Genomic DNA, 25,983 nt, shown 5'->3' with positions numbered 1-25,983 from the left:
ATTCCATCTACCACCTCACCGTGGAGTGATCTGTACTGGCCAGCAGAGCTTGGATCAGCCCCAAAACCTAGTGCCAACGTAAAGAGCCTGGGGATTAAAATAGATTGTGATCTGTCAATGTGCAGGCAAATTTCCACCGTTGTTGGTACCTGCACAAACATCATCAGACAACTGAGAAAGCTAGCTCCCTTCCTCTCTCATTCCATGATGCGCTCAATTGTAGCAGCAACCGTCATCTCACGGATCGATTACGGGAATGCCCTGTATCTCGGCCTCCCAAAAATACTGACAAATAGACTTCAGGTCGTAATGAATGACGCCGCTCGACTAATATTTGGTTTGCCCAGACGAACAAAGGCCTCCCCTCTACTCCAAAACCTTCATTTGCTTACTGTTAAAGAGAGGGTTGAGTTTAAGAGCCTCTGTATAGCGCATAAGGCGATCTATGGCCGTGCTCCGGCCTACATTAAATCCCGCCTGGAAGTATACAACCCAAAGAGAACCCTTAGATCATCGGATTCTCAGTTATTGGTCTGCCCCCGCTACAAATTAGTGACTAAGGGAGGGAGAGCCTTCTCTGTTCTGGCCCCCCAGCTATGGAACAAGCTACCTGAGGGGCTACGCAGGGAGGTGAATCTTCTACGGTTCAGGAAATCACTGAAAACACTGCTGTTTGGAAGAGCCCTGACCGCAATGTAGTCCTTTGCTGTGTATTTCGGAGGTGTGAGCCAAGTTATTGTAATGACATCGATTTCCAAGCGCTTAGAGACCTGCAGGTGATTGGGCGCGCTATAAATCTAAAATAACAATAACAACAATAGTTGTTGTGTCTTTATACCTGATAATTCGCCCTCAGTATATGATGCAATCTTTAAATTGCACAAAATCGCTACAGATATTCATACAAAGAACGGCACCTGGACTTTTGCCGGATGGTTTTGGGCTCTAGTCTCTGCTTGGGGTTGGAAACTACTGACTATTCTATGTATTGTAATTGCAATATTTTTCACCTGCTGTATGTGTATTCATTGTGGTCCAATGCTTTGTTCCATGTGTATTACTGCCTGTATGCCAGCCAAGAAGGATGTTACAGAAATGAAAGCACAACACATGTTAAATAAGGAAATAGCTGAAATGATGCGTATAAATATACAGGACGAATATTTAGATTATCCCAGGAAAGCGAATGTCTTCAGCTAATGCTGAAAGGGTCAACTGTAGTAATTTAACAGCGACTAAGTGAAGCATTAGCAGAAGACATTTGAGTTTTAGCTATTATTGTGACATTCAGTGGACTCCATTTTGTATTCATGGCAGCCATTTGTCAGCTACATGTTGCTGCGTGCCGACCATGTGCTTTGTCCTATCTTCCTGTTAACTGCGCTTGAAATCTGCCCGGCAACGAGTTATATTTAGCTTCCCCCACTTTCGTGCATGCCCAGTAGGGTCCACATCTGTTAGTGATTAGTTCCAGACAGGAATGTGTTTACAAGTTTCCAAAACCGTTAGCTCCTCCAACTGATCGATTGTGCCTTTCAATATTACTTTATATGTACATAAATCTTGCTCTTGTGTTTGTACCGCCTTCTTTTGAGCCCCTGTGTGGGTATAAATGGACCATGCTTTCTTAGTTCGTGGTGCTACTGTCTGAACCATAGCACCACCTCATAAGATGTAATAAATGTTTATTTTTCTATTCCAGTTTCTGTGCCAACTTCTTCCTATTGGTCTAAGGACTTTGTGCAGAGAAGGGCGAACCCCTTGCACTGGTGGGTCTTGCTGAGGCCTGCTACGACAAGAGTACAGATGAATGAGGGGCAGAGTGCAGAGAAAATGTGATATGGTTATGTTAAAAATGTCTAAATAGGTCCACTGAAAGTTTATTAAGTGGTCACAGTGACATAATTAAAAAGCAATAGGGATAGGGATTCAACAGATATGCCCTAGTTCATAAGGTCAACATGTTTCTGCCATTCGGGGTCCCCTAAAGGGATCCAAAGGCATTCATGAGGACCTAAAATGTAAAGTCACTCTGAAAATGTGATAAACATTAAAGAAAAGTTATTCAAGCCACCACTGGAACTGTGTGGCCATTTGTTCATCGACCCACTTCCTTTCAGAATGATTTATATACTGTGAAGAAATTATCATGTTAGTGTGAATCAGGCATAATCAAGTGTTCAAGAACATAGTACAACAAGTGCTTCATTTCACCAAGTGTTTATCATGCTTACCTAAGGTGCGAAATTTCCAGGTACACTTTCCAAGCTCATGTACCTTCTCGTGGTGCCCAGCTGAAAGAGCATACAACATTGTGTCTAGTAATAATTAACCTGTTATACGCATGTCACACCAAGAAAACACAGACAAGACAGACAGGACTCATGATTTAGTACATTAAAATTGAGTGTATTGATGCTTCTAGTGTGGTGCGTGCTTTGCTCTGTTGTTACAGATTGTGACCACACCACTGGTGGTCTTCATAGTCCAGATGTTGTTGGTCTTAGTGCTGTGATGTACACTGCTAGCCATCAAAACCCAAAAGATGTTACATGTCAAGGATCCCTTAAGGGTGTCACCATGTGTAGCTAATATATACAGGAGGACCTAACGATTAGGACCATTCCTGCCTGTGGGGTGCTTTCGAATATGTCCCCACCTAACGTTAAGCCATGAAACCTTGCTTAAAGTGATCGCATACGGTACATGTATAGCGATCTCAGGTGGAGTTACTGCTAGGGCACTAGGATGTGGCAAAATACACAGCTCAGGCAGGTCACTGCTGCAAATGCACTGATCATCTTGAAGTGCCCATTAAGACACCAGGGGGTGGTTGTAGGAAAAGCATGGGCGGGGCACTAGTAGATGTGCACCAACCAACAATCCGGAGCGGCTAGTGACAGCACTTGGGTGTCCCGTCCTGCTGGGGTCCAGCCAATACAGGTTAGGAACACTGGTCCACATAATCCATCATGCTGACCATGTCCTGTGTGGGGGGAAAGTGAGCAGCGAGGGTACGAGCAGTAATGATGGCCCTATTGGGAAATTGCTGAGGGTAGAGTACGGCTCACCTGGTTGTTCTTTTGCACAGTCCAGGAGATGTATGGAGAGAGTGGCTAGCCACTGTTCCTGACATCCTACAGTACATGGAAATTGGAGTACCAGATAACAGTGTGTCGGAAGGCGCAGCGCATCCAATAAAGCGTGCGCCCAACCATGTGATACTCAGCATTTTGGGGTTTGTAGTCCCCACTGGGTTTGCAGGCCTAGACACGGGTGCCGCTTGTGGAAATGAACCTAGGGGTTAATACAACTGATATCCTGACAAGGCAGGCATATGAGAGCTTAAAGAAATACATATATGTGTGTGGACGCTGAGATTGAGGGGCCCCCGCACAGAGTTCAGGGTGCCCGTTCACATGTGGGTCATAATGCGACCTGAGGGATCGTGTGGTGGTACCAGTACATGGAGTCGTGGCCCAGGCTTCTAAGCACTATGCCTAGCAGTCCACTTATAGTAAACATTCTGTTCTATCCGGACTGGCACAGGCATCATAAAATACCATAAAACAGCTCACCTATATTGCATGGTCTGCTATGATAACACAGCGGGTTGGCATTCACACCTAATTTAGCTCGTTTGGGGCTGCCATGCACTCTAGGAGCCTCCTGTTAACGACTATGTGCTCACATCAATTCAGGTCAGCTAGATAAGCTCGTCCAGGGGATTTCATCGTTCAGGCCCCTGCTGTCACTTTTTATTCTAAACACCCATTGCTGCTTTCTGTGAAAGAGTACTCTTTCTAGAGGGCACTCAGGCTAGAAGAAACTGCACCGGGTTAGCTAGATTTAAAGCCCATGCAACCAAACTCAGTAGTAGCTTACTACAATGATAATACCCTCCATATTTGATCAGGAGAGCTGAAAAAAGCACTCAGAATAACAATAGAGAATGAAATGTTTTCAAAGGCTACTTTATGGGTGGCACAAACGCAGCAGGCCCACTAGTAGCATTACATTTACAAGTCCTGGGTACATGTACTACCATTTACTAGGGGCTTACAAGTAAGATAATTGAGCCAATTAGGTGTAGGACAATTGTAGCTTGTTTAAGTGAAAGAGCACAAGCATTTGGACACTGGTTAGCAGTGGTAAAGTGCACAGAATCCTTAAGTCAACAAAAACAAATTTACTAAACAGGAGGGATGAAGGCAAAGAAATAGAGACCTACCATCCAAGGATGTCAGGCCTAACATTCTCACTTTGGAAATGTATGCCAGCCCCGATTTTTCAATGATACATAGTACAATTGGTTGCAAGCATATTAACTCAGCAGTAATTGTCAAACTGGAGAAGAGACAAAATAAATTTGTCATTAGCTTTTTCTCCTTTTCTCACTTCCCTTGCTTTTGTGTAGTTTTTTAATCAGACACAGTGGAGACTATTCACTAGCTGCATTTTGTAATATGTAAAGTTCTACTACAGCAATTCTATTCACATATTTCAAAATGCTATTTACAAACCTAGGGGCATATTACCAAGGGGGGCAATAGGCAATTATCACCGGTTTAGAGTCCGTTTTCGTCCGCTAAGCGGCGATAAGTCTATTGCTCTATTAGCAAGCTGTCGCTTACTGATGTTAGCGACAGCTTTTAGGGGATAGCGAGCGGTTTGGGGCCCGCTTAGCATGTCAGCAATATTTATCGCTAATGACATGCAAAATGTGCGTACCCAACCTGTTAGCGACTGAAAGCAGTCGCTAACGTCGCTATCGCCTATTAGCAAGGCAGGCATAGCGATGGAAATATTCCCGCTATCGCCAAAAACTAACGTCTGCTCAGACCAGTTCTTAGCCATGTTATCCAATGGGAGGTGGATAACATGAGTAAGAGAATGTCATCGCTAATGCGTGAATATCGCTATATTCTCAGCGATATTCACGCATTTCACTGCTATCGCTGAATAGTTTTTGCAAAATGGAGAAAAACGTTGCTAATAGCATGTTTTCTCCGCTAACATATCCAGCGCTAAAGAAATTGCCACTAAGCCTCATTAGCGATAAATATCTCTACTTGTTGGTAATATGCCCCCTAGTTATGCGGATTTCCATGTGAAGTCCCTCCATTTCAACTATATTTTCTGTGCAAAGACCGAAGCTCTACACAAATAGATGTCTGTTTTAGTGTTAAATGTGGAAGGGACTGGTGGAGTGGCTTGAAAACGAGGACTACAAATTACTACTAGGGAAAGCTAAGGAGGGGTTTAGGGATGGAAATGCTAAAACAAAAACACTTCCACAAAAAGAGTAAGACCACTGACATTCACAATCTACACAATCTAAGTACCACATTTGGTCAGTCAAAGGAACTCCAGCACCCCCTATATAAAGAATGGAGGCAGGAAAATAAAATGGCATGCCATAGAAACTAAAAGTAAAGTAAATGTATTATTTCTATATTTAACTTATTTTGTATTATTTATTATTTCTGTTAAAAAGGATATAACATTATTCATTATTAAAACCTAACAAACCTAATTTAAAAAAATGAAGTTAAACTTGAATTAATAAATAAAAATAATCTATCTGACTTCAGAACATACATTTTAACAAAAAGTATATTATATTAAATTAAAAAGATAGTAAGGGTGGAATGTTTTAAAATATTGCAAAAAATGTTTATTTATAAATTAATTTAAAACAGTTAAAATACTTGTTATTTAAAAACATATTTATTTGATGAGTTAATGTGCTGTCTTCCAACGTACATGATCTATAATCCTCTTCCAGTTCCTGTATACCAGCATTCAACAAACAAGGACAGAGGGAAATAATGTATCACTGTGACTAGGAAGGCCACATCTTATCTATCTCATCCCAGTCCTTTTATCAATAGAGGTTTTAACAATCTTTTATTACAGAAATAGTAACAGTAATTAGTTAAAAATGATATGCGTCATGCTCAGTATAAATATATTATAACATAAAATTAATAAACTGAAGATAAACAATTTCTCTAAACACTGCTAAAACATAATTGCCTACTTAAATCTATAGCATTTAACAAATAAATATGGAACAGACCTTGTTGGCTGTCATCCACAGTTCTTTTAATGTGGCTCCCCTGGTCTCCGTCCAGGATATTTCCAGATTTTTCTTGACCCTGTAAAGATTATGGCTTGTTGAAGGCTACAATAGCTTTGGAAATTGTTTTACATAACTATCTACTTCATATACACCAATTGACAGTTTCTTACCGTTTTCTGACCCAAGAGAGACAAACAAGCATTACATGTTTGAAACAATACAGTTTTTCTGGTAATTGAGTGATAGGAAAAAGAGCCGCCAGATTTATGGCCTTTTTTAAATGAAATGAAGAAATTACTTACACTGGAAAGAAGCCTCTGTCTTAAGGCTACATGATCCAAGGGAAATCTATTACAAGGCGGAGGGCTTGATAAAAGTAAATCTAATCATCCAATCATTTGGGCCGATGACACCAACTCCAATTATGATGGTTGAGACAAAGCCTTATTGAGAAAAGACAGATATAGCCAAAGGTCCAGTGTACGTTCATATGGAAACACTGCAGGTTTATAATTCTCATAATTTCTTAATCTCCACACCATCAGGAAAGGTTCCATGGGCACCAGTTTTGTTTTCAGTTCACAACAGCCGTGCATTTTCTGATTCTCATATTGTTGTATTTTGTATTACCAAGTTTCGTTATTGACAACTGTTCTTGCAAAACTGGCAATAACAAATAAAAAATACTGACAACCCAATACTGATGATTGTAACCATTTTCCATGTCTTTTTAACAGCCTTCATCATTGGTGAAACAAGTGTTGGCCGCTTGCAATAATTTTATAGAGGACTGTGTTCTTTTTCAAACTGAACCAACTTAAGATAAAAATAAATAAAAAGCTGCTCCTAGGTATTACAACTAATATTAGGGACCTTTTTGGCACACATGTTTGAGTTGATCCTAGATCAAAGGGACGAACCGCAACACAAAAATGGGAACATATATACATGGGTCACATATCAGTAATGTCATCAGTGATGTCACTGATCATTTCATGAGTGAAGTAATATGTGAGGTCATCAGTGCATTGCGAGGGCGTGAGTTATAGTTAGCTCATCTAACTAAAACGTCTGAATTTCACAGGTTTTGTACAAGTGAAATGTCAGCCTAACTATAATATTCCTGTTACCTGTGGTTTTTTCCAGGAATTTCTAAGGATTTTTAAATGCTAGTCCCTAACTATAACGTCCCTGCAACCTTTGTTTTTTCAGTGAATTTCAGAGATTTTTTAACTAGCATTCACATTTGCAGAGTGGAGGAGAAAATGGGCAGGGCCTCCAACTAGCTCTCAGGGATTCCACTGTATAGTACTTACAGAAGCCACCAGGAGGGATTATTGGCCCTAAGGTCCCCATCCAGTAGTGCACAAGGAGGCACGTTTTCAGTGTGGTGGAGAAATGGGGTGTGGCCTCCGAAGACCTTTTAGCAATCTCACTGTGTGGGACTTACTGGAGGTAACAAGACGGGTAGTTGTCTCCAAGGACACCCTTGTGGGCCACCTACCCCTCCTGTTACCTCCAGTATGTCTCACACAGCAGGATTGCTAAGTTCTGATAGCAGGCCATGCCCCGTTTCTCCACCAGTTTTCAAACGCATCTCCTGGAATGCTCTTTGTTTAGTGTTGAAGTCCCCTTCGCTGCTGGGGGTCCTTAGGGGCCAACTAGTCTACCTGTTACCTCCAGTAAGCCCCACACAGTGGTATTTCTGAGAGGGTGTTGCAGGCCATGGCTCCTTTCTCCACCACCCCATAATTATTTGTGTTTTCCCCTTAGACCTGGGGCTTGAAGAAAACGAAGCACAGGAGTTTGTGCTTAGTTGTTTTAGTTGTTTTAACATTTTCTGGCCCGATTCACCGATCCATCGCAAATCCACCCAATTTGTTTAAAAAATATACTTTTTTTGGACTGGGTGTCCATGTGGGAACCCCCCGAGCAGGCTTAGGGGGTCAGGGTGTTTCTACCTTTTTTTTTGATTTTTAATATTTTTTTACCATTTTTCTTGTAAATCGGTTCAACTGAGTCGAAAGGTGGTGGTCAACACTTCACTTCCTGGTTTGAAGCATTGGCAGCTAATCAGATTACAAGTACAAGATCGGGAGGGTTCGCGGATCTTCACGTCCCAACATGAATGGCTGCGAAATATTTAAATTTCTCAGGAACTACTGAACGGATTTACACCATTTAACAAAAAGAGTGCCTTTTGAACCATGAGCTACCTTTTTGCCAAATTTGATGTAATTCTGTTCAGCAGTTTAGGCTATAGTCATGTCTAAAGTTTCCTATCGAAATCAACATGGACAAAACGTGTTTTGGGGCCCCCTTTTACTCGGCTCCACTGGATGAATCGTCCCGAAATCTTCAGCACAAGCAGCTGAAGTGAGTGGGCCATTAGTTCTGAATTTTTTTCGAGGATTTGTTATACAGCGCCAAAGATATTGGCAAAAGAAAAAACACTTTTTAAATAGAAACATTGTCCTAACTATAACTACCAACTGCCGACCACCAGTAGGTAATATGTATATTTGCAGTTTTATATAGCGCAAACTCGACCGGATGTATTGGAGTGCTTTACATGAGCACCAATTACATTACACAAGGACACAATATTATAATGGTACAGTCAACATTCTGAATGGTTTGGCAGTTATGAAGTTGTTGACTCAAGGTAGTTTAACATCAGACTGTACCCCCTTCGATGTTTGTGAACCACAAACAACACTGAACCATGTATTGCCTGTAGACCTGATAGTAAAATAATTATGGTTATTGTGAGCTTTTTTAAACATACCAACTTGCACCAATATCAAGGTTTACTTTTCCCAATTTTATTAACTGCCATTATTTACCAAAGTGCGGAAGCCAGCCTTCCACCAGCATATCTTGATGCTTAGCATACTTATGATTTTACCTGGATCCATGTGGCAGAAAGTGGAGCTGATTACTGGAGCTGGGATATTTCTTAAAAGGGGGCCTGGCTCAGCGGCCTACACCTAAAAGGTGTCATTCTTGATCCGGAGAATTCAGAGATCCTACCATCCCTGCAAATGAATGTCCTGTGTGGACTGTAGCCAGAAAGGAAGGAGCTTATTCTGATCTTCCATTCTTAGCCATGTAATCTAGAAGTTCAACAAAAAAATCAGTGGGCAGTGAATGGAAGGTGTATTAATTGACTTTTCTGTTCATTATCCATTTTCCATGGACGTAACCATATCTTACAGCAAGCTGCTCATGGGCCCCTTGCAGTTATTATTGAATGGTTTCTCTGAACCTGATGCTCCTTAGCTTCTGTGACCTCAAGACCATCAATATCTTGCTGGAATCATTTAAACCAAGACCTGAAAATCCTTGAGCAGATAATGTGTAGCATTCACCACATAAATTGAAGAACGCATATTTAAATTCATTGCTCCACAATATATATTTACAGCTCTTTTTACTTTTTATTCTATGTGATCAGAAGCTCGGAACTATATTGATAAGTAACAAGTCAACCCAAAGCATATGTTGAAGCTCACTTTCAAAAATCTCTAGTGGATACTTCTTAACCAAGCCATAAGGCACAGTGATTTATCTATTTTTGATCTGTTGTTTGATATCATCTTCGTAATAGTTGGATGTGAAGAAAAACACCAGGGTCCAAAGGCTGGCACTCATCAAATGTCCTTGAAGTGGAGCAGGGATTTGATCACGTGAATTTATTTGTATATGCTTCGTAACCTCTCCCATTTTGACGTCGTGAATATAGCATCATATGCGTCATCCAGTGCTTGATCAATGGATCAATGGGAAACTTAGCTTTCCTGCAGTTCATAAGAGTGTCTGTGCCATTTGCAATAAGTGTTAACAGGAAATGTGTAAAAGAATCTGGTGTGCCTCATCACAGAGACAAAACTGCCATTATTGAGACAGGCCACTATGCACGTGACTCTGCTGCCACATGTCACTTTCTCATCAACCAATCAATGGGGCCACAAACACTTGCAAAGGCATAGCTGGTAGAACTATGGCCCTCTCGGCTGCATTTAGGTATAAATCAACATAAACGCCCACACTCACTAAGGCATAGCAGTTGGAAAACCGTCATGAATGCAAGTCCTTTTTTACATCAATCAGGACTTCCAGCGCAACTATACCAGGAGAGTGGTGGCATGGAGGCGTGTTTTAAATAATTTTACTTATACACCTGAATTAAGTCTTAATGGCCTTGATGAACTATTTGTGAAATATCTTGTGCATTCTCAAAGTACATATTTTAGCACACATTTTAGAATCCAAATTTAGAAGAGACCTAGGTCCTAATTATGTTCAGAGAGTAGAATATTTATTCTTAATTTAGAATATTAAAAACACAAATTCCTGCAAGAATGTGGGAGTGGCCCAACCTGTGTATGTATCTGGACATATTGCAAATCATATAAGATTTCTTTGTTCATATAAAGTGTCTTACCTATTTCAAATATGTAGGACCAAAATAATTATTTTGCCTATGAATGGTCTTATTTAGAAACACTTTAAACTCATGCTTGGTATAAAGTATGGATTCCTCTTTCTCCTACTCATTTTGTCTTCTTCATCAACCCTTAAGCGACATGCATCGAAGCAGCAACTCAGATACTTGGCATTGCTAGTGCAACTTTTGCAGCAGAGGCTGAAATTGTTACTCACAATCTATTACAAATTACTGGTGATAACCCAAATGTATTTATTTATTTATGATGTTAAATAGTGAGAATAAAATCCCACTGGTGTCATCATGCTTTACTTAAGTTATGGGATTGCAGAATTTGTACACTGGATTGAACAATTGACATCAGGAGAGAGAGGATATCAGTGTTCAATTGTTAGTAACACGGCAATATGTAACAGATATTCAATTCCTGGTTGGCATAAAGTGCAATCTTTCATTGTACAACAATACATAATGTGAACATCTAAAAACAGGTACATCTATGTCTACCTTGTTACTCATTAGATATATATATATATCAGAATTGAGGAGTGCTACTTGAAAAGTAGTTTTGTCATTGCATTCTTGAAGATTTCATTGAACGAAATAATTCTGATTGTTGATTGATGTAGTTCCAAAGTTGGGGTGCACTCCTGAAAGAAGCTATATGAGGTTTCTTCTTTCTTTCGATAGGTAGTTCAAGTAGAAGGTTGCTTGAGTTCTGTAAGTTTAATTGCACACCATAAATGGACAGTTTCTAACGAAGGTGGTTCATGGGGGGTTGGCAGAGTGTGAGGTTTTGTGAATGAGGAAGGTCACCTTAAGAGTGTCTGTTTGCTTCAAAAGGAAGTCTGTTGTAAGAAATTGGAGTATTAGTTAAAGGGCGTGGGTACCTACTTCAAATAATAATACGAAACATTGTCAGGGTGATCCACCAAAATTCCCAAATAAACCTATGCTAAACGCTGTGGTATCTTGGCACAAAGCAGTCAGGCTTAACTTAGAGGCAATGTGTATGTTCGGACTTAAAAACATTTATGGAAGCCAGATGACCTTCAGCAGGGCAAACCAGCAAGCTGAGGCCGACCGGTGATTCAACATCGATGTCTGTAGTTTTAATGGTGGTGCTGGTCTCTGATGGTTCTACAGGAAGAAAGTTGGCAAAAAGTTCCAATTTCCAGAACATGGCTCCCTTCTGCAGTCCTAGGTTAAAGGCAAGCACGTATATTCATCCTCCAGGTCTTAGACAGTATGGCAGTCCTTCTTCTGATCTTCACAGGTCCAGGAATGCCTTGAGGAGGGTATTGGGATGCCACATCCATATGCAGCGCATGTCTGTATCCAATGAGTACATCTTCCCAAGGATAACCCTCCCCACTTTTGCAGCACTTTCTGTGTGTTTTTCTGTAAACAGTCCCACAGTGTCTCACTCAACTTAAATCCAACATGTTAAAACCTTTCTTTTCTGGTCAGAGCTCCCCGTGGCCAACCAGTGGTGTGACTTTGACAGTGGGCAAACTCTTTTTATTTCATTTATAAAGTTTTGTATAGAGCGAACGTAACCTATTGGGAATCAGAGTGCTTTACATGAAGGGAGGTAGAGTATAAGTTGGACTAGCATATATCTGTAGTCACATATATGAATGACAAACACAGCAGTGAAAATAAACAGACTAATAAGCTTGATCTCTAATAATAGTCAGCGATGAGAAGGTCTAGCATCATAAAGAGCAGCTAGTATGTTTACGTTTCAATAAGCATATAAGCATAAGGATTTTGTCTTAGGGCAAAAACTTGGTAATCAGAAAAGATTTCGCTTTTTTTTTTAAGGAGGCAGTAGATGAGATTAGACGAACATCCGATTGCAGAGAATTCCATATATTAGGTGGAACGACCGAGAAAGCTCTAGAGGCTGTTTTCTTTTTATGGGCTCATTGGGGTTTCAGAAGCATGGTGTGCACACTTTGCCAGTGTCTGCAATCCCTTGCTTTTTCTAGCTTTTGGGCCAGATAATGCGGAGTATTGAAATGTAGAGCTTTATGAGTCATGCATGCAATTATTAGTTAAATTCTTGCTTCATACGGTAGCCAGTTATGAGATTTTAGAGCCTCTCCCTCCAAATCAGTTCTGGTGCAGCTCCTCCATTCCACTGGGTGTGGAGCAATGCTGACTAGCAGACAAAAGGGAGGCGGGCCTAAGTGTGAAATACATCTGCCAGTGACATGATAGACATCTTTCGATCTCAGGAATTTAATGGGATATAGACCCCTAGGCTAGCCAACTGAGGGAAGGAAAACACCTGTTCAAAACCTAGCCTTTTGTCCACTGTCTGTGAGCAATCTACATCTCACTACAGCAGAGCAGGCAGCAGTCTGGTGATGCTGGACACTGGTAGAAAGGGCCTATTTGGCTTAGCTAGTAAAATGACAACTTTTTAAAAGTGTAATTTTGAAAATAGTGATACAAAATCTGACTTGACAATTAGGATATATTTTACAATAGTGTAAAAATGAGTCCCTGAACAATTTTTCTAGCTGCTCCTAAACGGCAATGAAGCATTATAGGTTATTAAGTTATTATAGTGTAACTGGTGTTTTCATTTGGGGGATACAGCCTTGCCATGCTGATAAACAACTTTGGAGGTTTTTCACTGCCAGGGCATGTAACACATTGAATATACGTGTCCTAATTTTTCATTGCCGTTTTTGGGCTTGGCCCTTTTTGCAGGGTCATCTCAGTACGTTTTGCCTCCCTCCTGTATTTTTTCTGACCTGTTGGTGGTGGTTTTATGACTTTATCACTGCTGGTCAGTGCTACAATGCATTTGCTCTCTCTTCTTGGTAAGATTGGTCTACACATGTTTGGCATATTTAATTGACCTATAAGTCCCTTGTACAGTGGTATCTAACATATCCAGGGCCTGTACATTAAATGCTATTAGTGGGCATGCAGCGCTGCTTGCGCTACCCACTGAAGTAGTCTTTTAAACCTGTTTCAAGCTTCTGCCACTGCAGGGCCTGCATGCGCAGGTTACTGCCACTGTGACGTGGCTTGAAAACTAGTTGTCATGTCGGCAACTCCCCTTTTACTACATATAAGTAACCCCTAAGGTAGGGCAGGGTGTTGTGTAGGTAAAAGGAAGGGCATGTGCCTTAACCCCTTGCGTGCAGGGCGTATTTTCCGCCTGTGCTGACTCCGCCTTGCGCGGGCGGAGTCATGACGGAACGGTTCCGTCATCAGCAAAGCTCACCCGTAGCTGATGACGGAACCGTTCTGTCATCAGCACGCAAGGGGTTAACTATGTGGCATGTCTTGGTAGTGACAAACAGCTAATTTGGTTTCTCACTGCTGTGAGGCTGCCCCCTCATAGGTTTACATTGGGGATTCCTGATATGTGCTTCAGTGGGTAATCCTGACATGAGAGGGGTAGCATGACCATGTTTGGTATGTTTGGAATAGTAGTGATTCATCCTGCCTATTAGTGAAAGCAGGTTTACGATTTGAATTTTTGAAATACCAATTTTACAAGTGGTCATATCTGTGTGCTATGTCTGTTTGTGCCCTGCCTGGATGCCTATTGTCTATCTTTTTCTGACTGACATGAGAGATGGGATGTACATTCACTTCAGCCAGTCCCAAGCGGAGTTGAGGTGTGTCCTACTTCTCCTGGGTGACTCAGCGCTAGGCTGAATAGATCTTGGCTGAATATACAGTAGGGGAGGAGTTTGCCCTTACACCTGAATAGGCCTGGTCTGCGTTTGGAGTGGTGGGAGTAGTAGCACCTGCACCTGAAAAGGACTGTGCATGCCTTCCACAATGCTGGCTCCACTCCCCAGTGGTGTGTCAGGAGCCTGGGCTTACAAAGTGAATGGGGGTGTTGTGCACTTCAATATAGTGTTTGAAGTGCCCCCCCCCCGAACAAAGAAATTAGCACTATAAGTACAGGGGCTGTGACCTCATGAGAGAAGACACAGCGTAGACTATGAGAGGACTGCTGTGTGCCAGGAGGAACCGTCACCTGGGACTACATGCTGACTGCTGGGTGGCTAAAGGGACTACCATTCTGCTAGGAAACCCTGAATGCTGCTCTGCCTGTGCCCTGTTCACTGTTCACTGTCCCAGTGACCTCACAAAGCTTTGTGGCTTGCCCTGTGTGATTTTGACACAGCACGTGGTGAGCACTGTGTTTTCTCACCCTGTTGTTGCAAGGTGCATTTGGAGTGCTGTACATGTTCTGGAGACCGCTTTTTCCTGTGAACGAACTTGGGCCCGGAGCAGCATGTGTGAGCGCTACCTCTGAGGAGGGGGTAGTGTTGCTGCCCAAGGAGCATCTCAAGCACCCGTGCAACCAGCCCTCATGGAAGAGGAAGGCAGCCATGTGTCGGCATCCTACAGTGCAGGCTTTTTCCTCCTGTTGTGGAGAAACCTGCAGATTGCTGGCATACGAGGAGACAGTGTGCAGCTGGTCCGTTGGCCTGAAGAAGTGTGCAGGCCCCTCTATCGTGTTATTGGCAGCTGTGTCCCGTGTCGTGGGCAGTTGTCCCTCACTTCTTGGGGGCATAAAGGGAAAACCTCGACAGAGGCCCCCATTCCTCCACCAGAAACAGGTGTTTGTTGGAAGTCCTGGTCGGGAGCAGTAATTACTGCATGTCCCATAAGAGAGGCCCGGAGGCCTTTGTGCTCCAAACTGTGGAGGAAAATTACCAGATAACGGGCAAGAGAAGTGTGGGGAAGCTGCACCCTCGGTTCTTCGGTGATGGTAATCGTATGCACCACCTGCTGCAGGTGTGCAGTTGATAATATGTGAGCATCTGGCAATTTATAGGTGTTGTGCCCTGATGTAATGTTGCACATTGCAGGGATATTCACCGTGATGTTGATGTGAGCATGCTACTAGTGCTTACTGTTGTGCACTGCTGATGATGTTTATGCATACTGTTTTATGGTAAATGTTACCCTACCAGTATTTATTGGTTGCCCTAACTGTGATGACAAAGTGGTTTGTGTAATCCCTGTGATGTCATGACAAGTTCCCAGTGGCACAGTGATATATGTGATTGTGTTCTAATATGTGTTTATGAATAAGATGAAGGATATCTTTATATAACCTTGTGTGGAGTCTCTTTTGTGGGGTGCCTAGTTTGTCACTGTTGGGAGAGTATGTTGCACACTTTGCCTCTGTGATAAGCCTGATTGCTCTGCCAAGCTACCAAGGCGGTGAACAGCGGTTATCTTTAGTGTGTAACTTCCTTACCCTGACTAGAGTGGTGGGTTCTGCCTGCCTTAGGCACATACCCAATCCAACCAGAAATCCAATTTCTAACAGTCGTGCACCCTGCCCAGTGGGCACTTACGGCCTACCTGAGGAATAACCGCTAAGTATTAAAAAAGAAGGTTTAGGCCTGTCAAAAGGTTTGTTTTGTCAGGACGAAATGGCTGCTTTAAAGCTGCATGCACATGCTACAGGGCATGGACATATTTTTTACAGTGCTACTATAGTGGTTGGCACATGGTGATCTGCAGCCCATTTGTAGCATTTAGTTTACAGGCCCTGGGGACAGGTAGTACCATATACTAGGGACCTATAACTTAATTAATCATATCAAATAGGTATATACCAATTTTACCATGTTAAATGGACAGAATACAAGCATTATACCTCTGATTAGCAGACGTAAAGTGTGAGGAGTCCTATGGCCAACAAAAATTGGTTCTGCGAAATAATGCATCAATCAAGGTGAATACCACGCAAGAGATGGCAATTTCTAACGCCATTTCAGGAGAGATCCAGATGATATTGTCAATTTACCTTGTTACAGAAACCAATCTGGCTCTTATCTGAAGGGCTTTTATCAGAGATTAAGATGTAGCCCTGGTATGCCCGAAAGCAGGCATTTGCCCTAGTCTAAGATCTAGAGATTGGATCACCTTTTTAAATTATTCATTCGGTAGGAAGGATTAGATAACATGGATTACTCTAATTCAGAATGAGTTCTTTCAACTAAGGCATGGAAATGCAATTGGAGGGTGAGAAGCTTGTTGAGGATGAAGTAAAAAACATATTTGCAATATCAATAATGTATGGCATCATCTATGACATGTTCAAAATTAGGAGAGAGGGGTCCCACTTCCCAAGGGGACAGGACACCAAAATAAGACACTTCTGTCAAGAACAGGATCCCCTTGGACTACTTTTAAAGCATACAAGCACTTTCAGTTGTTATGTATGCACCATTCAAACCATCAACATACATGCAAAACCAAACAGGTAATATAAAAAGAGGATATTTTACTATAATATTTTATTCTATACTCTCCTCTTCAGATTCAAATTATACAGATAAAAACAAATGTGTAAAAAACATACATATCGTGAAATGTACATCAAATGATCAAAGAAGAATAACACAGTGTTAAAAAGACACAATCCGAAGGACTGTGACAATTCCTGGAGACATACAACCCAATTTCATTAGATTGCCACACCAAGTCATACAACTAAATAAATCAGGGTCAACACTTTTTCATGTTATCCTTTTTTCTTAATGACCCCTTGGGGATGCTTGAGTGTTACAGAACACAGAGTGATGTGTTTCGGTGGCCCAATGTAGATTCCCCACCTTCTTCAGGCTTAACGTGACAATTCAGTGTCTCCCCAAACAATCTAAAAATATATAAAAATACAATTAAAAAAACAAAAAGGCTAACATGTAATATTATCCATCTTTCTCTTTTCATGATTTGTTAGATTCTTATAGATACAAACATGTATATAAAAAAGTTCACTTATAACAACAATAGAGTTATCTATATTACAATTTTGGTCTCACATATGATGCTTCAACATGTATCCAGTTTATCCCACAAAAACACACAACATCAAGCTTGTATCATTCACACATGCTCAAATCTGTCTAGCGCAACTGCCCACTTGTTATGAGGGATTCTCACAAGCAGTGGGAGAATTGTTATTTCCTTTGGTATGGTTGCTTATCGTCTCCAAACCAAACCAAGCAAACAAGGGGGCTGTGCATCAAATTCCTCCCTATGAAGAATGACAACAATGTTGGGGGACAATGTTAAAATCTTCTGATTGCATTATTGTTCTCTTTTTCCTAGCTTGTATGCCTCTTATTGCTGATAAGAGATTTTTTATTTTAGTACAACTATACCTTAATTGTCTTTCTTCTAGTTGTTTATGTTGAACGGGGGCATAGATGTGAGATACCAATGACCTTCGTACATTCCCTGCAGATTTGGAGAAAAATATACACAAAGAGGGTACACTTGATTATCGTTCCATACCACCCTCCTGCCAAATGTTGATCATATTGTGTAAGAAAAACTCACTACCTTTTTCACGACTTCTGTCACCCACCGCCACTGGTGCCGTGGTGAGTAATTTCCTATTCGGTCAGATCTCTTCCACACAGATTTTATTTATTTATTTTAAGGGATTTATAGCACGCACAGCTACTCACGAGGCCAAAGCATCAAAGGGTACCAAAGCAGAGTAAGAGAGAGACAGTCTAGTTGAACAGGAAGGTTTTTAGCTTTTTCTTAAACTGAGAAGGATTCTTCAGATTGCGTAGATCCAGGGGAAGGGAATTCCAGTAAGTTGCTGCAAGATGAGACAGGGAACTGCCACCTTTACTTTTCAGATGGAACCTAGGGACAGACGCAAGGAGCATTTTCGGGAGCAGACACCTGCCAGGGGTTTAAATCTGAAAACGTTTCCTGAAATAGGCAGGGCCATACTCATAAAGTGCAGCATGAGCAATGGTAATAGCCTTAAACTTTATCCTAGTTTTTACAGGCATCCAGTGTAGATTACTTAAGTGATGCCTGACACTGGAGGGCTTAGGAAGATCCAGTAGGAGACAAGCGGTGGCATTCTGAAGCACCTGAAGTCTGTCCAGAAGGTAACATGGCAAACCGGCATAGAGTGCATTCGCATAATCTATGCGAGAGGTGACCAAAGCACGAATGACAGTTTCTTTAGCAGCAAGAGGCGATAGCGGCAGAAATCTACGGAGAAGTTTTAAAATACCAAAGCAAACGGCAGTAAGTTTGCCAATCTGGTTACCAAAACTTAATTTCTCATCAAACCAGATGCCAATATTTTTCACAGGATGGCTAGAAGGGGAAGGACAGGGGGACTCAGTCTGCTAGAAGTGATGCCAAAACAGAAGGGGGAACTCCCCAAAGAAGAGAATCTCAGTTTTGTCTGCGTTACATTTTAACTGAGTCGACTCAAGCCAGCTGAATACGGCAGACAGGCAAGCCACATGAGATGTGTCTGCCTTGTGTTTCTTCCAGGTAAACAAGAGTTGCGTATCATCTACATACTCAACTACTTTGGCCCCCAGATCCTCAGCTAGCTGAATAAGAGGAGTCATGTATTGATTAAATACCAAGGGACTAAGAATAGACCCCTGAAGCACTCCTGTCAGCACATCTTGAGATGATGACGCAAAAGGGGAAATCGAAACCTGTTGAGTTCTTTTTTCCAGAAAGGATTTCAACCACTCCCAAGCAGTGCCGACAATGCCAAGCTTATATAGACGGGTGAGGAGAAGTGAATGGGGGACAGTATCAAAAGCGGCTGAGAGGTCTAGCAGGAACAAAACGGCCTTGCCCCCAGCATCCAAAGTCTCACGGATTGCCTCTGTTACTTCCAAGAGGGCCGATTCAGTACTGTAAGTGACCGTGAAAACTGATTGTGCAGGGTGGAGAAGGCCATGCTGTTCAATAAAAAGTGTAAGCTGCTTATTAACCATTTTTTCACAGACATTTGCAATTGCAGGGAGCAGAGATATAAGGAGATAGCTGGAGGGGTGATGGGGGTCAAGAGTGGTTTTCTTTATCAGAGGGACATGCAACGCCTGTTTCCAATCAGTAGGCACAAAAACAAGAGGAAGTGAGGTATTAATCAACTGGTTCACAAAGGGATTAACAGCAACCGCAGCAGTGTCCATAGATTTCGCAGGACATGGGTCATGCGGAGAGCCTGATTTAAGGCAAGATAACAGCAACAAGGGAGTCTGGCAGAGAAACAGGTTCAAATGCAGAAAAGGTGACACAGGAAGTGGAGTCAGTCAGATCTTTGGGGGACAGCTGAGAGATCTGGCTGTTAAAATTGTAAAAATGTGATTGAAGTGACCTGACCTTATTAATAAAAAAGGTGGAAAGTTTTTCGCACCTTTCGAGAGAAGGGGTGTGGGCCATATTCATTGCTATTGGAGAAGTGAAGCTTTTTACAATGCTGAACAACTCTTTGACATTATTACTAGACTGGACAATACAGTCAGTGTAATAAATCTGCTTGGCCAGTCTAATGGCCTCATAGTAAGCCTTTTGGGGCAATTTTAATCTGGACTTGGCCCCGGACTCATAATCTTGTCTCCATGTTCTTTCAAGATTTTTACAATGTTGCTTCAAAATTTTAAGCTGGGGCGAGAACAAGGGTTTAGGCAATGGGGAATTATGTTTTCTAGGTTTGACTTGTTCGGATAGATTGCTCACTACCTTCTCAATCCAACTGTTAAAATGGGCAAGAGCAAGACCAAGATCATCAAGAAGCGACAGCGGACATTCTGCTAAAGCTAAACAGAAGGCTGCAGGCTGTATTTTAGGAGGTGTCCTACCCCGTCCATTGAAACGAGGCCTGAGAGAGGGATGACCTTTAGAAATCTGCCAGGAAAAAGGGATCAGGTAATGGTCAGACCAGGTGAATGGTAAAGGGGGAGAGACCATATTGGAAAATAACAAGGACCCCCAGTTAGATTGATATCACAATTCCTAGGGCAGGGAACTAATCAAGTAAAGTGTATATCCTTGGGCAATTTCCAGATTCATACAAGTCATGGATCTTTTTCTAAGAAAGTGCTTTTCGCATTGCAATATACAAAAAAAAAACTGAAGCGTAACAATCATTACCTCCTCGTAAGTCTTCCTTGCCACATGACTTACATAGTGAGCTTCAGCTCCACGACAGAACCCTCCAAAGCAAAAAAGCCTCCCACCCCCTCCCAACATGGCCGACCAGTCACCCCTGACCTCTATAAGAGGCGGGCCGGCCCAACCAACAGCCTGTTTTTTTTGTTCTGCGCGATTCTCTCCAGAGGCGCTGTTCAGGTAAGGTTGGACCTGCTTTAGCGGGTCCTTGGGTTTTGGGGTGAGGGTCCTGCTTTAGCGGTCCCTGGTTCCTGGAACTTCAATCCCCCCCCCTCTTCCTTCCCCCTGTCCTGTGGGACAGGTTAGGTGCTACTCTAGCGTGCCAAGGGTTTACAGGGGGGGGGGCGGCCGGGGATGTGGGGTGTCTGTTGCATTCCTTTGTCTTCCCCCGGTCGTTACTGTTGGGGCCCTTGACCTCATTGGGCTCTGGGGTCCGGCGCTGGGGGTTCTCCTGTTTCCTTGATGGTGCTCCGGTTGCTGACAGGCATTGCTTTTTGGACGGCTTGGCCGAGTGGTCCAAGGCGCCACAAGTGTGCTTGTTCTTCAGGGCTGGGCCTTCTGGTCTAAAAAGTTTGCACTCGCACATGGGGCCGCAAGTGCGTCTTGCGGCGCGTCCCTGACGGCCGCGTTTGTGCGGCTATACTTCAGCGTTTTCTTGTCTGCTGCGCGCCACTTGTACCTGTGTCGTGCTATTTCATATGCGGGCTCGGCCCCCGTACGGGTGTGGCTACCCGCCGGGGGTTGTAAACACTATATTCATCGGCTATTTGGTGTATCTATTGCCGGGAGTGGTGACATCTGAGGCGCATCCCGGTCGGCCGCGTTTGTGCGGCTGGGGCGGGCGTGGCCCCTACCTCGGTTTTCTGGTGTCCTCGGGGGCTCTGCTATCCGGGTCCCGGCTCTCCCCTTCGGCCGAGCTGGCTCATTTCACGGCGCTGGTCGCTGCCGCCGGCAGTGGGGTTTTCTTCCCTCTAGCTCGCGGCTGTTTGCCGCGCTGGGATTGGCTCCGGGCGCTTTCCGCCTCTGGGGGGCGGGGTGTTTTTTTTGTTGCGCCAGGTGCTGCTTGTGGGACGGCCTTCGCCTTCCGGGTCCCGGCTGGGTCCCCCTGCTGGCTTAAGCCTGTCCGGCGTCCTGGGGCCCGGAGATTACTCCAGGGGTGGTGGTGACCTGTCGCCTGGGCGTTCGCCCTCGAGCCAGTAAGTGCTGATCTCGGCGTTTTCTCTTGCTCGTCCGGTGTTTCTGGACTGAGGTGTACTGCGCTCTATTTGTCCACTCTCCCAGGTTTAGACGGGGTCGGGTCCCGACTCCTGGTCTGCATTGTCTCCCTTTTGTGTTTCTGCGCTGTTCATAGACCTTGCGCAGCGGGATGCCCTGGCCCTTCCTCACCTGGTCGCCCCCAGTGGTCCCCACTACGTCTGTGGAGGTGGTGGTGGGGGGGGGTTCGTACTGTTTCCCCCTCCGGCGGCGGAGGTTGTTCCCGGGGGTCTATTGGTGCGTTTTCTGCGCATGTTTTCCGGACACCCTTCCACGTGTTGGGCGTTGAGGGGGTTTGGTTCCCTGGAGTTTTTCCTCTGGCTGCGGGGGTGGCCTCCCTGGTGGTGTGTCGGTCTTCGCGGGGTGCGTTCATTTTGGTGGGCACCTACCCCTCTGGCCCTGGGGTCTTGCGCATGGAGGCGGTTGCTGTACGCTCTTGGGCTATGGCTCGTTTCGCCTGTCAGGGCCTGGGCCTGTGTTTCTTATTCTGTGCGTGCTGTGTCCGACGGTCGCGCCTTCTGTCTGGCGGCTCCTTTGCCTCTATGGCAGGGAGCCCGGCGGGCTTGGCCGGTGGAGCATGAGACTCATAATCTCAGGGGGTTCGTGCCTCACATTGGGCGACATTGTATAATGTTTGCTGGATTGTTGCATTGACTCTCATGACGAGTGGAGAAGTGTGGCCCAATGGTTTGAGCAGCAGACCCTGATGCAGAGGTATGGCCCGGGACCAGGGTACGATTCCCCGCCTCGGCGGGTCTTGGGCTCAAAATCCCACGGAACTGATCATTTACGGCTACGGCCGTTGGGGTTCTGCGATGCTGGCTCGGCGTCTTGTCTGGCTGCGGCCGGGACGTCGGTGGCGGCCGGGGGTGCTTTGCTCTGTCCCGTCCTTTCGTATGGGACCCGCTTCCCTGGGCGCGGCCATCCTTTTCTCCTCGTCCGCCGGGTGTGGGCGTCTCGCCCTTTCGTGGGTTGGGTCGCGGCCGGGGCTCCCCGTTCTTCGGTTGTACCCGGTCTCGTCCTGGTGCGTCCGCTCCCTTTCCGCCACGGGTTCCTGGCTTTCGGCCGTCTCCCTCCAGGGGGTTCCCTGTGGGGGGGGCGGTCTCCGCTTTTTCATCCCGGCATGAGACGTGTCCGTCTCGTATCTTGGGCTCTTCGGGCTTGCTGGCCGGAGTTCGGTCGTGCTTGTCTTGCGGGCTTTCCACGGGGATGTGGTTGTCTCCCGCCATTCCACTATTTTGTGTTCGAGTTGGCTCTCGGCGGCTTTGCTGCTTTTTCTGGGCTCCTTCCTTCCGTGTCCCGTGGGTTGGAGCCTGAGGCCGTGCTACCCTGAGTGCACCTGTTCTCGTCCTGTGTGGCCGGATGGGTTTTCTCCGGTTCTGCGAGTGGGGGTTCCCGCTCTCTGTTCAGGGTGCTTCCGTTGGCTTGCCTTCTGGCCCGTGGTTGTGGGCTGTACTTCTGGCACGCCTGGTGGGTCTTCTTCGCCGGGAGGGGGTCTCGGTGTTCCTTGCCTGGACATGTGCTGCTTCTCGGCCTCTTCTTTTTCAGGGGTGAGGCTTCACGTCAGACAGTGTCTCCCCTCCCTCGGCTTCCTGCTCTAGGGGCGGTAGTCCCTTCTGTTCCCGTCTCGGGCGTGTCCTCCTTCGGGGGTAGTGTGCCTGGTCCCGGTCTCCCCTCTGCTTCGCTCGGAGTTGGGTTGGCTGGTTGGTGGTGTCTCGCCTCCCCGGGGGTTTTTTCCTCCTTGGTATCTCCGTCCAGGGTAGTCACGTCCGATGCCAGTCTCCTCGGCTGGGGGGCGGCCTTGGGCACGGGGTCGGTTCGGGGTCGTTGGGTTCTCCTACTGTCTCGCTGCTCCTTGCTCCATCGGGAGTTGGTGGCGGGCCTCCTGGCCTGCCGTCTTTTGCTCCTTCCCTACGGGGTCTCCATGTCTTGGTCAAGACGGTCTACCTGGTTGTGAGGTGCTGCGTCAGCCTTCGGAGGGGGTGCTTGGTTCGCTCCCGTTGGTTGCTGACTCGGGAGTTGTTGTCTTGGGCGGAGTCGTCGGTCCTGTCTCTTCGGGGTCCGACAATGTGGAGGCGGATGGACTGAGTCGGTTCTTTCCTTCGTTGCCTTGTCTCTCCCTGACTCCGGTGGTGTTTCGACGCCTGGTGTCTCGCTTCGGTCTGCCACTGGTGGGTCTGTTCGCGGACGGGGTCTCGGCCCTCCTGCCCAGGTTCTGCTCTCTCCTCCCGGGTCCGGGGGTATGGCGGGTGGATGCCCTGTCATTCGCGTGGCCTTCCGGTCTGATTGTGCACATTTCCCCCGTTCCCACTAATTCCCCGGGTCCTCTGCAAGTTTCGCTTGGACAGTGCCTGGGTGCTTCTGGTGGTTCACGGCTGGGTCCGCCGCCCCTGGTACCCTCTCCTTCGCGAGCTGGCGGTTCAGGCCTACTGGCCGATCCCAGATCTGCCCTTTCCGTTGAAGGGCCCCCCGCTCCCGGAGTCGGTGTTGCGCCGGCTCCATCTGCAGTCCTGGCTCTTGAGCGGGTGACGCTGCTTGCTCGGGGTTGTTCTTCTGGGGTTGTGGATTTGCTGCAAGGCTCCCGCAGGTCTTCCACATTATCTTCCTATGCCCGGCACTGGGCTTCTTTCTCGCGTTGGTGCGGTCGGCTTGGTGCTGACTCCGCCTCCGTGGACCCCTTGCGGGGCTTGGATTTCCTGGCTGAGGGGTTTTTTTTGGGCTTGGCCCCCTCTTCCCTGAGGGCCCAGTGGGCGGCCTTGCGGGGCCTTCCGCAGTCCGGATTTCGACGGGCTGGATTCCCTGGTGGCTCGTTTGCTCCGGAGTTGTTTTCTCCGTCGCCCTCGGACGCTCTGCCTGTCTCCCCCTTGGGATCTCCCTCTCGTTCTACGAGCACTTCAGGATCCTCCCTTTGAACCCCTGGCCTCGGTGGCTTTGCGGTTCCTCGCCTTTAAGGTGGTTTTCCTGGTGGCAGTGGTGTCTGCTGGGCGAATGGGCGAGCTGGGGTCGTTCCTCCACTCACCTCCCTTCTTGCGGGTTTTGCCGGACAAGTTGCTTCTCCGTCATGACCCCCGTTTCCTTCCCAAGGTTCGGTCCCTGGTGTACCGGGCTCAAGAGGTGTCTTTGCCTTCTTTCCCTCCCGACACGGATCCTTCCTTGTCCTTGCTGGATGTCCGGCGTGCAGTTTTAGTTTATCTGGAGCGCACCTTTTCCCTTTCCCGGTGTGATGGCCTGTTCGTGACTTTCGGTCCTGTTCATTCGGGCCAGAAGCCCTCTCTTTCCACCTTGAGTCGCTGGCTTAACAAGGCTTTCATCCTTTCCTATGCTTCGCTGGGTTCGGTGGTACCGGCGGGGGTCCAGGGTCGGTCCACGAGGAGTGTAGCTGTGTCCTGGGCCTCCTTCAAGGGTGTCTCCACTGAGGAGATTTGTCGGGCAGCGACGTGGTCGTCCCCCCACATGTTCATGGAACGCTATCGCGTTGTCTTGGGTGGTTCTGTTCTGGGGTCTTCGCTGGGGCCGTTCTGAGTGCGGGAGCTGTGGCTCCTTGATGGCCTTTTTTTTTTCTTTAGGTCTTGATTCAGGTTTGCTGTAATTCCTGTTTTCTTTGCATTGTACTGCATGAACCTTGTGTTGGTTTATCTGCATCACCGTGTGGTGTTGTTCTTGTGGTGGTCAATGAAGCCTTTTTGGCTTGGGTATTTGCTCACTATGTAAGTCATGTGGCGAGGAAGACTTACGAGGAGGTAATGCCCCGGTTACTTACCGGTAATCTTCATTACTCCGAGTATAGTCTTCCTCGCCACATGAGTTCCCTCCCCCCCTCCCTGTCTGGCTATCGGCTTCATTGTTTGCTTGGCAGTTCAGGCTGTTGGTTGGGCCGGCCCGCCTCCTATAGAGGTCAGGGGTGACTGGTCGGCCATGTTGGGAGGGGGTGGGAGGCTTTTTTTGCTTTGGAGGGTTCTGTCGTGGAGCTGAAGCTCACTATGTAAGTCATGTGGCGAGGAAGACTATACTCGGAGTTTTGAAGATTACCGGTAAGTAACCGGGGCAATACTAGGTTAGTTGTATGAATTTAAAAACATATTGTATTAAAGTACAAACAAGATTAAAAATTCCTGGCACATATCAATCTTTTCATATCATGTACACATTTGTATGAATCCTATTACAATTCTAAAAAAACAGTTCTAAATCATAGCAATTTTCTTTATGGCAGAGAAAAAGACAATTTTCAATTTGTTTA

This window comes from Lissotriton vulgaris, chromosome 3_1 (genome assembly GCF_964263255.1).
Source record: "Lissotriton vulgaris chromosome 3_1, aLisVul1.2, whole genome shotgun sequence".
Lineage (NCBI taxonomy): Eukaryota > Metazoa > Chordata > Amphibia > Caudata > Salamandridae > Lissotriton > Lissotriton vulgaris.
This window is presented reverse-complemented; position numbering follows the sequence as displayed.